Below are 16,059 nucleotides of genomic sequence, written 5' to 3' on the forward strand. Positions count from 1 at the left end.
ACGAATCTTATTAAAAAAAGATAGTAACATCCTAAAACCTGAACAAGAATTAGAACAAAGCGGTCTTGATTCCCAGACTAAAGGTCTTCCCTAATGCTTGCTTTCCTAGGAAGACAAATTAAAGAATGTAGTTTCAAAAATAGAAGAAAAAATTACACTTTTCCCAAGAAATGTTAAATATAGATTAAAATGGCATCCCATGAGCTTTACTAAAATAGGAACATATTAAAGTTCAGGATAACTATCTTATCAGCATATACTTTCTTTATGACTCCCTTTTCAGTATGCGTGAGGTTCTGCTGCTAAATATCACTGTCCAATTTTCAAACAATCTATAAAATAGCCATTCTTTTCCATCAGCTCTTTGACTCTTGGAGGAATTCTTTAATGAGGGAAATGTCAAAATGATTGTCACTAAATCAAGGGCCAGAAGTGTTTTCTGGAAGCCAGTAAGGAATGATAACATACATTTTGATGTTCAATATGCAAATGCAAATTTAAATTTAAATATTTTTAAATCTATTTTATCTGCATTTCTGCATCTAAATGAGGTGGATATCATGGGCCTGACAGATTAGCATGTAGTATTATGCAGTGAAAAGTGATGTGTTGATGGTGCATGATTATGCCACAAAAACAAACTATTTTTGAGTGGATACTAAAGTGCAGAAAAACACTTTTAACAAATGTCACTAATCCTAAAAATTTAAAGAATGATACAGATCAATTGTTTATCTCATCATACTTTTAAGTAAATTACAGAAAGGGTTAAATAATGGAATTTATGGAGATGGAAGATAGCTGTTCACCCATTGCAGAAATGTTTGCTGGATGGGTTTTTATAATCTCTTGTTTATATAAATAATATTGACTGTCAGCTATATAAGTGAGTCTCATCCCTTGATTATTTATGTTTGATCACAACACTGAAATATTCTCCCTGCTTCAAAACCAAGATGAACAGCTTCCTCATAAGAATTTTCCATCCTCATCTCCAGAAACTCATCATTCTGCAAGATGAAATCAATTCTGAAATTTACTCATCCTCAGCACCATCTTTCCTTGGGGTACCTCTTTCCCTCTAATTAGAGATGGTGAAGGATAAACACTGGAGACATCCCCTCTGATATTTCACCATGTAAGAAGGACTTTCTGGGAATTCACCTCATTTCTCATATAACTGCTTTCCCAGCCTTTCTAATCTCCAAAACTGCATCATTTTACTAGATGCAATCAATTCTCAACCTCTTACCTCCTCAGATCCTCATCCTTTTTGGTTGTAAGACTCTAATATACCCCAATACTGAGTAACTCTTATCACGCTCATTTCAGCTTCTCTGTTAGATCATGAACACTTGAGGGCTGTATTCTGCCTTTCTTCATATCTACAGCATGAAACACAAGACCTGGTATATTGTAATTACTTAATAATAATATTGTAAGGACTTTGACTCTGGGTCAGTGAGAAGATTTAGAATGGCAAAGTGAAATACAAAATGACTTTATGTAAGTATTGCAGAGAAAAGTTATAGCATTCAAAGGAAGGAAACAGGCACAATAATAAAAATACTGCTCCTTGATTGATTTGACTGGTGAATCCACTTATCTTGATCCACAGGACCTAAAGTTGCCAGAGATCCTGATATATGGCCAAATAACCTGGAAAATGAGGGAAAACACCTGAGATATTCTTACAGTTCACACCAGATTTCAAGTTTCCTACTTTTATATTATGAGTTTGAGGTCGAGTTTCTTTCCTTTCTATTACTGTTGACAGGAGTCAAAGATCCTTGGGAATTGTATCGCTACATAACTTGAACTGTTCATGGAGGCACAGCTTTGAAAAATTATATAAATTCAAACTGTGTAAAACTGAGAAGTCCTGAGTCTAGGTTAACCCAATGTCTGGGCTAACATGCACAATGTGATAAACTAGTGAGCTCATAATTACTTGGTGGATGTTTGATTATTATTCATCATTTCTCTGTTGCCAAATACTATTTGTTTATTGATTCTTAGGATAAAAAGATTAAAAACAAACTTCCTGAAGACTGCCTTCCTGGAGTATTAATTCCATTATGTCAAGATGTCACTAGAAACAATTAAAATACAGCAAATTCAAGAAAAGAAGGAAGGTTTATACCTGTCGGTAAGAGCAAAGAACCAAATTCTAATTGTATAGATTTACTAAAGAGCTAAGTTTTAACTGCAGAGATCCTTACATCTATATACTCCTAAAAATAAATCAGAATTGTCCCAGAGAGATGGTTAAAGGGGAGAGAGAAATTAATATTGACTCTCAAACCCATAAAGAGTACTTCTATTCTCATAGGATATGAACAAAATGTCAGGGTAACTGTGTAACTCTCCTTTGAATAGCTGTAAGTACCACTTAGTGACTAAGATAACATTCTCATTCTCTTTCTTCCTAAATCTCTTTTTCTAAAATGATTCATTCCAGGTTTTAAATGTCTACAAACATGTTCATTTCTTCCTGTTCCAGAAAAAAAAGACCAAAAAACCCAGATTTATTGAAAGAGTAATTTTAGAGATCTCTTAATCACCAATCCACATTTTATTGGTCTTTTAAAACCTTTCCTTTTTCTCCAAACCCAGTGGCCTCTTTCCTCAGTCCCTGACGATCCAGCTATATTTGATACCAACAGTCACCCCTTTCCTTCTTTAGACTTTCTTTTTTTTTATTTTGTGTGACCTGTCACTTAATTTGACTGCTTCATAATTTGCTTATTCCTTTTTACCCACTTTTTAAAAAAATTATTTAAATTTTTATTTAATAATTGCTTTATATTGACAGAATCCATGCCAGGGTAATTTTTTTTTTACAACATTATCCCTTGCACTCGTTTCTGTTCCGATTTTTTCCCCCTCCCTCCCTCCACCTCCTCCCCTAGATGGCAAGCAGTCCTTTATATGTTGGATATGTTGCAGTATATCCTAGATACAATATATGTTTGCAAAACCGAACAGTTCTCTTGTTGCATAGGGAGAATTGGATTCAGAAGGTATAAATAACCTGGGAAGAAAAACAAAAATGCAGATAGTTCACATTTGTTTCCCAGTGTTCTTTCTTTAGGTGTAGCTGCTTTTGTCCGTCATTTATCAATTGAAACTCAGTTAGGCCTCTTTGTCAAAGAAATCCACTTCCATCAAAATATGTCCTCATACAATATTGTTGTCGAAGTGTATAATGATCTCCTGGTTCTGCTCATTTCACTTAGCATCAGTTCATGTAAGTCTCGCCAGTCCTCTCTGTATTCATCCTGCTGGTCATTTCTTACAGAACAATAATATTCCATAACATTCATATACCACAATTTACCCAGCCATTCTCCAATTATCTCTTTTAATTAGATCAATTTTTGCTTTAGCTTGATCTGAGATCAGGATGGCTACCCCTGCTTTTTTGACTTCACCTGAAGCATAGTAGATTTTGCTCCAACCTTTTACCTTTAACCTGCATGTATCTCCCCACTTCAGGTGTGTTTCCTGTAAACAACATATTGTAGGATTCTGGCTTTTAATCCATTCTGCTAACCACTTCCTCTTTATGGGGGAGTTTACCCCGTTCACATTTATGGTTAGAATGACCAATTCTGTATTACTTGCCATCTTGTTAACCCCGGTTTATGCTTTTCTCCCTTCTTTCCCCTTTCCCCCCTTCCCAGTATTAAGCTTGTGAGCACCACTTGCTTCTCACAGCTCTCCCTTTTTAGTATCCCTCCCCCCGCCTTAGAGTTCCTCCCTCTATCTTACCCCTTTCCCTACCAGTTTCCGGCCCTTCCGCTTAGCTTATTCCTTCCCTTTCCACTTTTCCCTTCTCACTTTTCAATGAGGTGGGAGAAGTTTCACCATAGATTGAATATGTCTTAAGATTTTTCACTTAAAGCCAATTCTGAAGGCAGTAAGATACCCACTATATTCATCCCCCTCCATTCTTTCTCTCAGATATAATAGGTTTCCTATGCCTCTTCATGAGATGTATTACCCCCACTTTACCCTTTTTCTGGTACAATGTCCTTTCCACATCAATTTCTAGAACAAGGTATACATGTATTCTTTATACATCTATATAGTCAAAATATAGTTCCCAAGATTAATCTTTACCTTTTTAGATTTCTCTTGAGTTCTATATTTGTAGATCAAACTTTTTGTTAAGTTCTGGCTTTTTCATCAGAAATAGATGAAATTCACTTACTTCGTTGAATGTCCATCTTCTTCCCTGGAAAAAGATGCTCATTCTCGCTGGGTAAGTTATTTTTGGTTGCATACCAAGTTCCTTAGCCTTTCGGAATATCATATTCCAGGCCCTTCGATCTTTTAATGTGGATGCTGCCAGATCCTGGGTGATCCTTATTGTGGCTCCTTGATACTTGAATTGGGTTTTTCTAACCACTTGCAATATTTTTTTCCTTCGTCTGAGGGTTCTGGCATTTGGCCACTATATTCCTTGGTGTTTTGATTTTAGGATCCCTTTCAGTGGGTGATCGATGAATCCTTTCAATGTTTATTTTTTCCTCTGTTCCTATGACTTCTGGGCAGTTCTCTTTGATAATTTCCTGGAAGACAGTGTCCAGGCTCTTTTTTTCATCATTCTTTTCTGGGAGTCCAATGATTCTCAGATTGTCTCTCCTGGATCTTGTTTTCCAGGTCTGTTGTCTTCCCCAAAAGGTATTTCACATTCTTTTCCATTGTTTGATTTTTTTTTGGATTTGCTTGACTGATTCTTCTTGTCTCCTCGAGTCATTCAATTCCAATTGTTCAATTCTGATTTTCAGTGAAGTATTTTCTTCACTCACTTTTTAAAAATTTTTTTCTAATTGTCCCATTGAGTTCTTTTGTTCTGTGGAATTTTTTTTTCCATTTCGCCAATTTTGTTTTCCAGTTCACCAATCCTATTTTTCAAGGATTTTACTTCTTTATCCACTCTCTCTTTAACTGACTTCTCCAGGCTCTTTTGCCAAGCCTCCCTCTCTTTTTCCCATTTTTCTTCTAGCTCCCTTGTGAGAGCCTTTTTAATTACTTCTATGAGGTTCATCTGTGCTGAGGAACAGATGATCTCCTCCTTTGGGGATTCACCTGGGGACTGTATGTTTTTAGTCTCCTCAGGATTTAGAGTCTGCTCTCTATCTGTATAGAAGCTGTCAAGGGTTAAAGTCCTCTTCAGTTTCTTGCTCATTCTGTCTAATAATCAAAGACAAACTAGCAAAGAAAAACAGAAAAAACTGGAGTCTTTCTTTGGGGGAGGGGCTGGGTGGTGTTACCGAGCTTCCTCTACAGACTGCAGGGGAGGGGGGGGGAGCAGTGAGGCACTAGCCCGACTGTGCTGCGCCTGTGCTCTGAGATCCCAGAGAGTGCTGAGTCACTGGGGGGGGGGGGGGGAAGGGGAGGCGGCCAGGTCCCGAGAGACTCCAGCTGTTTGGGGTTGTATTCTTCACCCCCGGTGTTTTTAGCTTCTCTGCTGGGCTGCTGACTTGCTGCCGGAGCAAAGTATCCAGTCCTGTAGCGAAGCTCTCCCTGCAGAGGCGGCTGTGATCACTCCCCACCCCCTCTCCAGTCTGCTCCCGTGCTCTCACTGCCGCTGCCCGCCGCCTGCGCCCGATCTAAAACCGTCTCAGCCCTCCAGTAAAGACAGACCTTTCTTGGTGAATCTCAAGGATGGCTTCTCTTGGTAACTATTTGTGAGTTTTTTTTCAGTCAAGCATTAATTCAGAGGCTTGTAATGAAATGGATAGTGAGAGAAAGCATGGAGCTTATGCAGCTGTGAGCCTCCTCTCCGCCATCTTAACCGGAAGTCCTTTTTACCCACTTTTAATATTCATTATTCCTTTTTATATGCAAGGTTTCCCCAAGGTTCTGGCTTTTTCAGTCTACATATTATCTTCTTGATTGATTCCAAAGCTTCGTTTATCTCCCCCTGTATTGATAAGTCTCAAATACTCTACCCCAGATATTTTCCCAATTTTAAACTTTCAGCTGGATATTTTCTCCTAGATATCACTTAGGAACTTCTAATTCAACACATCCAAAACTAAAATTCTGATGACAATAATGAACTTGAAATATTCTTGAAATATTCATTCTCATTCTTCTCCCTCATGTTGACACTTGTTAAATCTTCTTGATTTTATCCAAACAACATTATACTTATCCCTCATTTAATTTCCACTACATCCATTTTATTTCTACTTCCATCTTTATTTCTCCCATAGAATATACTAATAACCTTCCAGTAACTATAATAGCCTCCTAATTGGTTTCCCTTCCTACAATGTTATCCATTAACCTAATATACTATTAATACTGATACCAGATTAATCCTTTTAATTACCAAATCCATTCACATCACTTCTTTGCTCAAAAACTCTTAAGAGGTCGACAATATATATAATAAAAAAATTCTTATCTTGGCTTTTAAGGTCTTCATCCTGGCTCAAACTTATCTTTACAATTCTATTTCATAATAACTCCCTTACCAAATGTCATGTTTTAAACAAACTGGTTTCAAAATTATTCATTCCTCAAATTTGTCCCACTTTGTCATACTGCTAATTATTTGTGCAAATCAAGTTCTAAGAATGGAATTATTTCCCATCACATGTCTACCTCTTGAAATCTCTAATGAATCTGATGATTTCTATTCATTTCCCATAATTTACTTTGCACTGTGTTTAAATACATTTTTTACATGTGCACACACACACAAATACAATCATACAGTCCTTAAAGGCAGGAACTTTTATCGTTTATTTTTGCAGTATCAACATTTAAGAGAGTATATTTCCCATAATAGTGTTTGACAAATATAGTTGGATCTTCTTTGCAATGGGGGGAGGGGGGAGGGGAGAGGGAGGGAGAGAAAAAGAGAAAGGGATGGAGAGACAGACACACACAGAGAGAGTGACAGAGACAGAAAGACAGAGAGAGAGAAAGGAGGAGAGAAGGAATAGGAGGAGGAGGAGGGAACAAAAGAGGGAGGAAGGGAGATTGAATGGCAGAATTTGAACATGCCTCTTTAAAGATTTTATTTTTAACGTTCAATAACTTTCTCAAAAGCTTTAAATTCATTTCACATGTGAAAGGTAGGAAATAATTGTTTGGGGTTCTACCTTGTCTGACTAAATGATTATGTGACATGAAAACAATGAATTTCAATGTGAAACTTTCCTTCAAACCAGTTATTTGGCATCTCAATAGAAGCATCAACAAGAACTATACCAGAAAACACTCTTACTGACTAAATTCAATCTTTAAAAAAATGAATGTAGTCAAAGTACTTTTGTGTAAAAACTGAAAAGCTTGAGTATGACATATAAAACTGTCCTTAGTGGCTTTGCTGATATGTTAAGAATGGTTGACATTGGTACTCTTTATCAGTGATAAAACCTGGGAGTGATATTTTACCTTATAATTTAATTTTTTCCCTTTTAATATTGTTTTTGTTTTACAAACATATGTCCGAACACTAAAGATTCTAAAGGAAATATGTGAATATAATATAAAAACTGAAACCTCACCTAAATTAAATTTTTCCCATAGAGGAAATAGAAATAAATTCTTTTATTTTTAAAGTAGACTAAATATTATACTTCAAAATTGCAGTTTTCCAGATGTATTCAGATCTTTGTGACCCCATTTGGAGTTTTCTCTGCAAAAATTATGGAGTGGTTTTTCATTTCCTTCTACATCTCACTTTACAGATGAGAAAACTGAAGTAAATAGTGTTACATAACTTGCCAAGGGTCACAAAGTTAGTAAGTATGTGACAAAATTTGAACTCAGGAAGAAAAGTCTTCTTACTTTAGACTCAGCATTTTATCCACTATAGTACTTATAGTGCAAGAAAGAAAAAAGAGAGAGAAAGAGAGAAAGAAAGAGAGAAAAAGAGAAAGAGAGAGAGAGAGAAAGAGAGAAAGAAAGAGAGAAAGAAAGAGAGAAAGAAAGAGAGAAAGAAAGAAAGAAAGAAAGAAAGAAAGAAAGAAAGAAAGAAAGAAAGAAAGGAAGGAAGGAAGGAAGGAAGGAAGGAAGGAAGAAAGAAAGAAAGAAAGAAAGAAAGAAAGAAAGAAAGAAAGAAAGAAAGAAAGAAAGAAAGAAAGAAAGAAAGAAGAAGAAAGAAAGAAGAAAGAAAGAAAGGAAGGAAGGAAGGAAGGAAGGAAGGAAGAAAGAAAGAAAGAAAAGGAGAGAGGGAGAGAAGGAGGAGGGAGGGAGGGAGACGTGGAAGGAGGGAGGAAGGGAGAGAAAGAGAGAGAGAAAGAAGGAAAGAGAAAGAAAGAAAGAGAAAGAAAGAAAGAACAACAGAAAGAAAGAGAAAGAAAGTTGATAGATTATAATTACAATCAATTAGAAAGACAGAGAGAGACAGAAAGTAAATAGAGCCCTATTATGTTGTGGATGTCATGGAGAAAATACAGCTGCAAGTTTTCCTAATAGCTGCACTATATATTATCATCTACAAAGAGTGTGATATAATGGAGATGATGAGGGCAGCTACCATTTCTAAAGCACTTTAAGGTTTTCAAAGGGCTTTATAAATATTGCATCTTCACAACAACCTTAAGAGGTAGGTGTTATTATTATCCTGTATTACAGAAAAGGAAATGGAAGTAAAAAGAAAGGAAGTGACTGGCCCATTGTCATGCAGTTTCCAGAAAATATATTGTCATTAGACAATGGGGTCCTAACTTTGTAGCCTATATCTATACATGATATCTATGCAAGCATGACAGGACATTGTAATATCTAGAGAGACAGAGACAGGAAATATCTCTCTTCAAAGATTTTATTTTCAAAGTTAAGTGTCTTTCTAAAAAGGTTTTTAATTAAATTCTTCATGGTGAAGGTACAAGAGATGTTATGGGGGGGGGGTCTACTTTGTCTGTATAAGTGATTATGTAGCTTGAAAAGAATGAATTTCAAAGTGAAAATTCCCCTAGTTTCTTCACCTGTAATACACCTCCAAATTATAAAAGATAAAACCAGGTCATCTCAAAAGCCCTTTTCACTCTATCTCTATTACCTTAAGTTTACTATTCAAGACAATATTATACTGGAATATTACATAATTGGGCTTGCTTTATTTCTCTGCTATTATATTTAACTCTACATAATTTTCAGCTCCCTATTGTGTGTATCCTTATGCCCTGTCTCCTATATTGCTACAAAGCACTTTATTCATTTTTACAGCATTTGATTTTCATAACAACTCTTAGAATTCCTTACATTGAATTGTCAATATTCCAAAATCGATTATGATTATAACTATCTATTGTGCATTCACCAATTCCCTCATGGTTACATTTTCCACAACCCACAGAAATCACAACTGCCTGAATTTTAAAGAGCTTAGACTTTCCTTACTGAATTTTGATGACTAGGCTAATGGTCTGGAGCCACATATGCCCTATGGAGTCCTCAAAGTCGACAGCCAAGGTCATATCACGGGACAGAGAAGATACAGCAAATATGAATAAAGGTCAGGAACACACAAAAGAGAGCTTGTTTGTAAAGCCAAGAAACACTGACTTTGGGGGACGCACAGCTGGATACTTCAATTAGAGAGTCTTAAAGGTACTGATATACTTGATCAATGAGCTGAATTCAAGAGTTTGAAATTCAACAAGAATAAATTTGAAGTCTTATATTGGGTTAAGTAAAATTAGATAGTAGTTTATCTGTAAAGGACATGGAAGTTTTCTTAAACTTCAAGCTCCATATAAAACAATAGTGTGATATATAATAGTCAAAGTAGCTATTGAAATCTTAGGCTCGTTATCGAAAGGCTACTAAAGGCTACAATAATCTCATTGTACACTGCCTTGGTCAGACTGCATCTGAATTCTTGTGTTCAGTGATCAATATTGCATTTTTATGAAGATCACCATAAAGTTCAAAAGCATTTAAAAACGAATAGCTGAAATGATGAAAGGTCTTGAGTTCATGTCAGATGAGAATCTGATATGGAGGAGAAGAAAAGAATGAAGGAGGAATGCTGGAGAAAGGAACAGGGAAGGTAGAGGGTGTAGGTAGAAGGAAATGTTCTGTTCAGTCTAGATAAGAGAAAACTTGGGTGGGAAATATTAAAGCTGCTTTTAAGTATTTGAAAGATTTGTTGCATAGAAAAAAAAAAAAGGTTTGACTTGTTCTCTTTAACCCTGGAAGATTAAATTAGTAGTAGTGATAGACATTAAAGGAATTTGAGGCTAGGAGTTTAAATATATATATACACACACACACACACACACACACACACAGAGAGAGAGAGAGAGAGAGAGAGAGAGAGAGAGAGAGAGAGAGCACTCAAGTTTTCTCTTACCTAGACTGAACTTCCTAAAAATGAAAACTATATTGCTTTGGGTGGTATTAGGTCTCCTAACATTTGTTAATACTAACAAGGGCAATTCTAGCTTAGAACTGAATGGTTGCACATGCCAAAGAGAGTATACCAATGGGATAGCTACCTATTATAAACATTTAAAATGATATCTTTCTTCTAAAAAAGAACAAAAAGAATACTCAGAAATTAATTGATTACAAGAGAATCACTGGAATGGGTACAAAGATTGTGTTCAAGGCAGTTCTGATCAAAGTTTCAATAGCCTTAAGGAAAACAAGACTCTCAAACATCTGCTAATTGTGTGATCCTGGGCAAGTCACTAAACTTTTGTCAGCCTCAATTTCCTCACCTGTAAAATGGTAATAATAATAATAATAATAATAATGAACATTTATCTATCAGGTTGTTGTCAGGATCAAGTGAGATAATATTCAAATTGCTTAATAAATTTTAAATTCTATATATATTTATTAGGAATATCTGATCATGTTACTGTCCCCCTCAAAAGATTTAGCTCACTGTTAATTAGGATTAAATGCAAAATCTTAACTCTGATGTTGAAAGTCCTATTCAATATTACTTTCAACTACTTTCCCATTCTTGTTTTTCATTTCTACTCTTTAGATAGTCTCCCTTCTAGTCTAATTAGGCTACTAGCTGTTGCCCATATATGAAACTCTATCTCTTCCCTATGCTTTGACAAACACAACCCTCTATACTCTAGGTCTAGGTCTTCACTGCTGACCACTTAAAATCCCAAGGATTTCTCCTCCTGCCTCTGTTCCTGATCTTCTGTAATTCAAAACTATGTTTGCTCTCTTTCTAATTTCTCTTGAAATTTCATTCAGCATCTGGGTCCTTCTTGTCCTGAAATAATGTGCCTTCTTTGTGATCTTTTCAGCCTGGCATATTCCTTTACAAGTTCTTTCTCTCATTGGTGAATTCTGAAACCTCCAATTTGTGGAATGGCCCAGGTCATCCTGCCTTGATCTTCTTTCTAGTCCTATTCTTAATTTTCTGTTCTCCAAAGAAGGGATGAATTGACTGAAGAAAACAACTCCCTAAATATTGAATTGACCCATCACTTCTGGTCTGTGGATTTCCCAGTCATCTCTGACTCCCGGGTGTGGCTATCACTCCCCTCAGGTGACTGGAGCAGTGAGTGCTCTTCCACCTCCTGCACCATCCCTGCCATACCCCGAGAAGAAAGCAGTCTCCTGAAAACCAAAATTATTCAAGACAGACCTACACAGGAACTGTTGTGTTATGTGAAATCAACATTATTAGAAGACATCTGAGTCATCCTGAATTACATTGGCTATGTCCAGTATCTTTGGAAGTGCATTCAGATTCAAAGAACAGGTAGAAATTTTGTAGGTGAAAATGGTCTCTTTTCAGCTTTTATTTTTTGGCAAAGGTAGAATGTGAACAGTTGCTTAAGATATATTCCCAGGCAAAGGACAAGGATTATTCAGAGATCTTTGTGGTGAATGAGCTTAAGCACAGCAGTGAAAATGTGAGGGAATGCTCAGATGCCATAAAGAGGTGGCAACACTGGGTCTATGGCATGGATGACTTTTCAGAAATCAACCAAAAAGAAAAAAGAAAAGGATTGCTTCAAGCACTAAGTCAATAAGCCTTCCTAGTTCATAGACACTTAACTATAGTTATTGAGAGACTAAGAAGTTACCACTGATAGTTTCACTCAGCCTTAGGAAAGAGTCGATAGGGGAAGATGACATCAAAGATGAAATTATTTGACCATGTCCTTATTTCCTGACCATGTCCAGCTCCCAAAATAGCTGCCCTGATGAATTTGTGCCTCTCCTCAAATCCCAATGGCATTTTGGAGCCATCTTACCCATATAAGACTTATTTCCCCCCTCAAGCTGACATATAACTTTACATAGATCTGATTCAAAGCTATAAAGCAGATCAGATTCTTTCAAACGAGATGTGTGGCTATTCCAAAATAACCCCAATCCCCTTCACCAAAAGCATAGACATCCCACTAAAGAAACTACCTCTTCCAAGTTCCAAAGCTGTGGGCTTACATATAATGTCTCATATATGATCCCTCACTCTGCCAGCGATGTCAAACCTACTCACCTATCAGCAGGACTGTCCAATCACTAAACAGAACAGATTCCCCATAAAACCAGACTCCCATGATCCCATGAGATCTCTACTGTAGAATTTTCTGTGTGCCATACAGGCTCAAGGCTCTGAAAAGGTCATCTCACCTCCACTCAAAATCCCAGGCTACAGCTTCATCTTTCTGTGATTTCTGTAACAGGTTAGGAGTCTCTAATACATGTGTTCAGAAGTCTCATGTGGTACTTTTCTCCCTGCTTACCACTACAACCCATGATGCAAAGAGTGAGCAAAGCAAATTCATGTCTAATAGTCAACTATAAATCAACCCAACTCTCCCATCTTGTGTATGGACTCAATCTTGCATATTCTGCATAAAAGCTAAAATATATTTTCCTATTTTCTTGATAAAATCTCACTGATATCAGAAGTAGAGCTATGCTGGCCTAGAGGGAATAACATTTCACCCTTCTGTCATGTCCTCATCCACACTATACCCACTTTGGGATCCACATTGCTATCAGATCTTTCCATTGATGTATATTTTGTGATTCGATAAGAGAGAGAGAAATAACCAGGCTTTCTTTCAAAGTTGGCACTTGGGCTTGCTAGTCCCTTTACATTTATTCCATCCCCAACTTTACTCAATTTTATTTTTAAAGCAATTTAATAATTTGGGTTTTTCAAATGATCCCCCAGCTGCCTTGCTGATAAGCTGCATTGGCTTGGGAAGGAACAGTCACAAAGAATGGTGGTTCCCATATCAATATCTAGTGAAAAATTTGTGAAAGCAGAACATTCTTTCACAGCATTAACCCTCAGGAGCTCTACTGCTGCCCATAGAGGTTTATTTCAAAGTGCTTCCTGAAATACCTAATAACACCATATAGATAATATTCTAAATAATCACCAAGATTCCTGAGTGGGCTCTCCCATGCCCTCACATATTTGGGTCCCTAGGTTTTAAAGTTTGAACAAAAGAGCCATGCTTAATTTTTGTAGTGCTGCCAATAGCTTCCTCTAGTGTATTGTACAGGATTAGTGGACTGTTGATGTGACATTTGCATTACATCCATTCAAAAGAGACCTGCTTTTAATTCCCGTTGCACACATATTGACTCTCTTTTTTGTACTATAAAGAGGCGATTTAAAATCTTTTATTTTTAATAAGTATATTTCTTGTTGTATGGTTAAGAAAAAAAAGAAAATTGAAATGGCCAAATGGGAAAAACAAATACACTGAGGAAAATAACTTTAAAAGTAGAACTGGGGACAGCTAAATGGCATAGAGGACAGAGCCGTGGACCTGAAGTCAGGAGGAATTAAGTTCAAATTTGACCTCAAATACTTCAAATTTTTAGCTATGTGACTCTCTGCAAATCACTTAACCCCAATTGCCTCACAAAAGAAAAAAATATCAAAAATAAATTAATTAAATTAAAGAATCTTATAAAAGTAGAATTGATCAAATGTAAAAAAAAAAGGCATACAGAGCTAACTGAAGAAAATAATTTCTTACTAATTAGAAATAGGCAACTAGAAGCTAAAGACTCTATGAGATAACAAGAATCACTCACACAAAATTAAAAGAATGAAAAATAAAAGGAAAATGTATACGAAAAAAAAATATGTGATGTAGAATTCCAGGAGAGATAATTTAAGAATTTTTGGACTAACTGAAAGTCATGATTTTACAGAGAAAAAGACAAGAGAAGACAAGACAAGAAGGAAGGAAGGAAGGAAGGAAGGAGAGAAGAAAAGAAGGAAGGAAGGAAGGAAGGAAAGAAGGAAGGAAAAAGAAAGAGAAAGAGAGAAGAAAGAAAGGAAGAAAAGAGAGAAACAAACAAAGAAACAAAGAAAGCAAAAGAGGGGAAAAGCCTGAACAGCATCTTTCAAGAAATTATCAAGGAAAACTTCCCAGATGTCCTAGAACAAAATATAAAATAATCACTGAAAGCATTCCCCAATCATCTCCATCATCTCTTGAAAGAGATCCCAAAATGAAAACTACAAGGAATAGTGTAGCCGTATTCCAGAATTATCCAATCAAGTAAAATATATTGCAAGCAGCCACAAAGAAACAAGGGGCCACAATCAGAATTACACAGGATTTAGCAGTGTTTATATTAAAGGCTCAGAGGCCTTGGAATATATTTTAAAAGGTAAAAGAGCTTGGATTACATTCAAACACAAAAGATATAAGAAAGGAAACTACATCTTATTAGGAGGTACCATACACAATGAAGTGATATCAATATTAAACATATATGCTCCAAGGGGTATAGCATTCAACTTTTTAAAGAAGTTAAGTGAGTTACAGGAAGAACGAGACATTAGTATGGGACCACAACTTCTTCCTCTCGGAATTAGATCTAACTACAAAATAAGCAAAACAAAACAAAACAAAATAAAACAAACAAAAAAAAGAAGTTAAACATATAATATATAATTATATAATATACAATATATAATATATAAAAATATAATATATATTATGCATATAATTTTAGAAAAAGTCAGATATGATAGACTCCTGGAGAAAACTGAATGAGGATAGAAACGAATATACATTTTTTTCCAATGGTATGTGATACATGCACAAAAATTGACCATCTATTTATGTAAAGGGCTGAAACTCTTGAAAGTTGTGTTTGAATCAGACAACCAAGCTAATTAAAGCTTGGTTTAATTAAAGCTAATTAATTGGTTTATTAAAGCTAATTAACTATTGAACAATGACTCTATTAGCATATCTTTGGAAAAACAATCCTTCTCAAAGTTCTGTGCTAGATGTTTGGTGTATACAGATAATCATAGGAAGGATTAGAGGGTGGTGTGAGAGGAGCTAGACTCACTTTTTGGCAGAAGAAGGAGGAGAAAGATTAGTGGCAAGCCTGTGGCAGTTTGTCTCCTTTATTTCTTCCCCTAAAGACCAAGGACTTTTACTTATCCTAACTCCAGCTATTCTTGAGACCTCCAGGGAGCTAGCCCGGACTTTACATATTTAAGCATACAAACCTCACAATCAAATGCAAAAAGGCATTAAAAATAAATTGATCCTTTTCAGATCATGATGCAAATATAAGTATGTATAATAAAGGAAAGAGAGTAAGAACTAATTGGAAACTAAATAATCTAATTCTAAAGAATGAGTGGGTCAAAACAGAAATCATAGAAAGAATCAGCAATTTCATCAAGAGACAGTAATGAGATAGCATAACAAAAATTATGGGATACAACCAAAATAATTCTAGGGGAAATGTTTTATCTCTAAATTCTTAAATGAATAAAATAAAGAGAATATTAATGAACCAGCCATGCAACTAAAAAGGCTAGAAAAAGAATAAATTAAAAATTCCCAATTAAATACCAGATTAGAAATTCAGAAATTGAAAGACAAATTAATAAAATTGAAACTAAGAAAAGTATTGAAATAATAAATAAAACTAACATTTTCTTTAATTAGAAAAGAGACATAGGCCTTCAGTTAATTTGATTTTTAAGAGAAGAAAACCAAATTACCACTACCAAAAATTAAAAGTATAAATTCACCACCAATGTAAGGGAATTTGAAGCAATAATTAAGAATTATTTTGCCCAAGTGGATGCCAGTA

At 35.6% G+C, this 16,059-nt stretch overlaps 1 pseudogene; it reads left to right on the forward strand.

Moving 5' to 3' along the window:
• The window catches only part of LOC127556994 (spermatogenesis-associated protein 2-like), a 69,984-nt pseudogene extending 57,161 nt beyond the window's left edge, over positions 1-12,823 (forward strand).
• Positions 12,824-16,059: the final 3,236 nt, after the last annotated feature.

This window comes from Antechinus flavipes, chromosome 3 (genome assembly GCF_016432865.1).
Source record: "Antechinus flavipes isolate AdamAnt ecotype Samford, QLD, Australia chromosome 3, AdamAnt_v2, whole genome shotgun sequence".
NCBI classification, from domain to species: domain Eukaryota; kingdom Metazoa; phylum Chordata; class Mammalia; order Dasyuromorphia; family Dasyuridae; genus Antechinus; species Antechinus flavipes.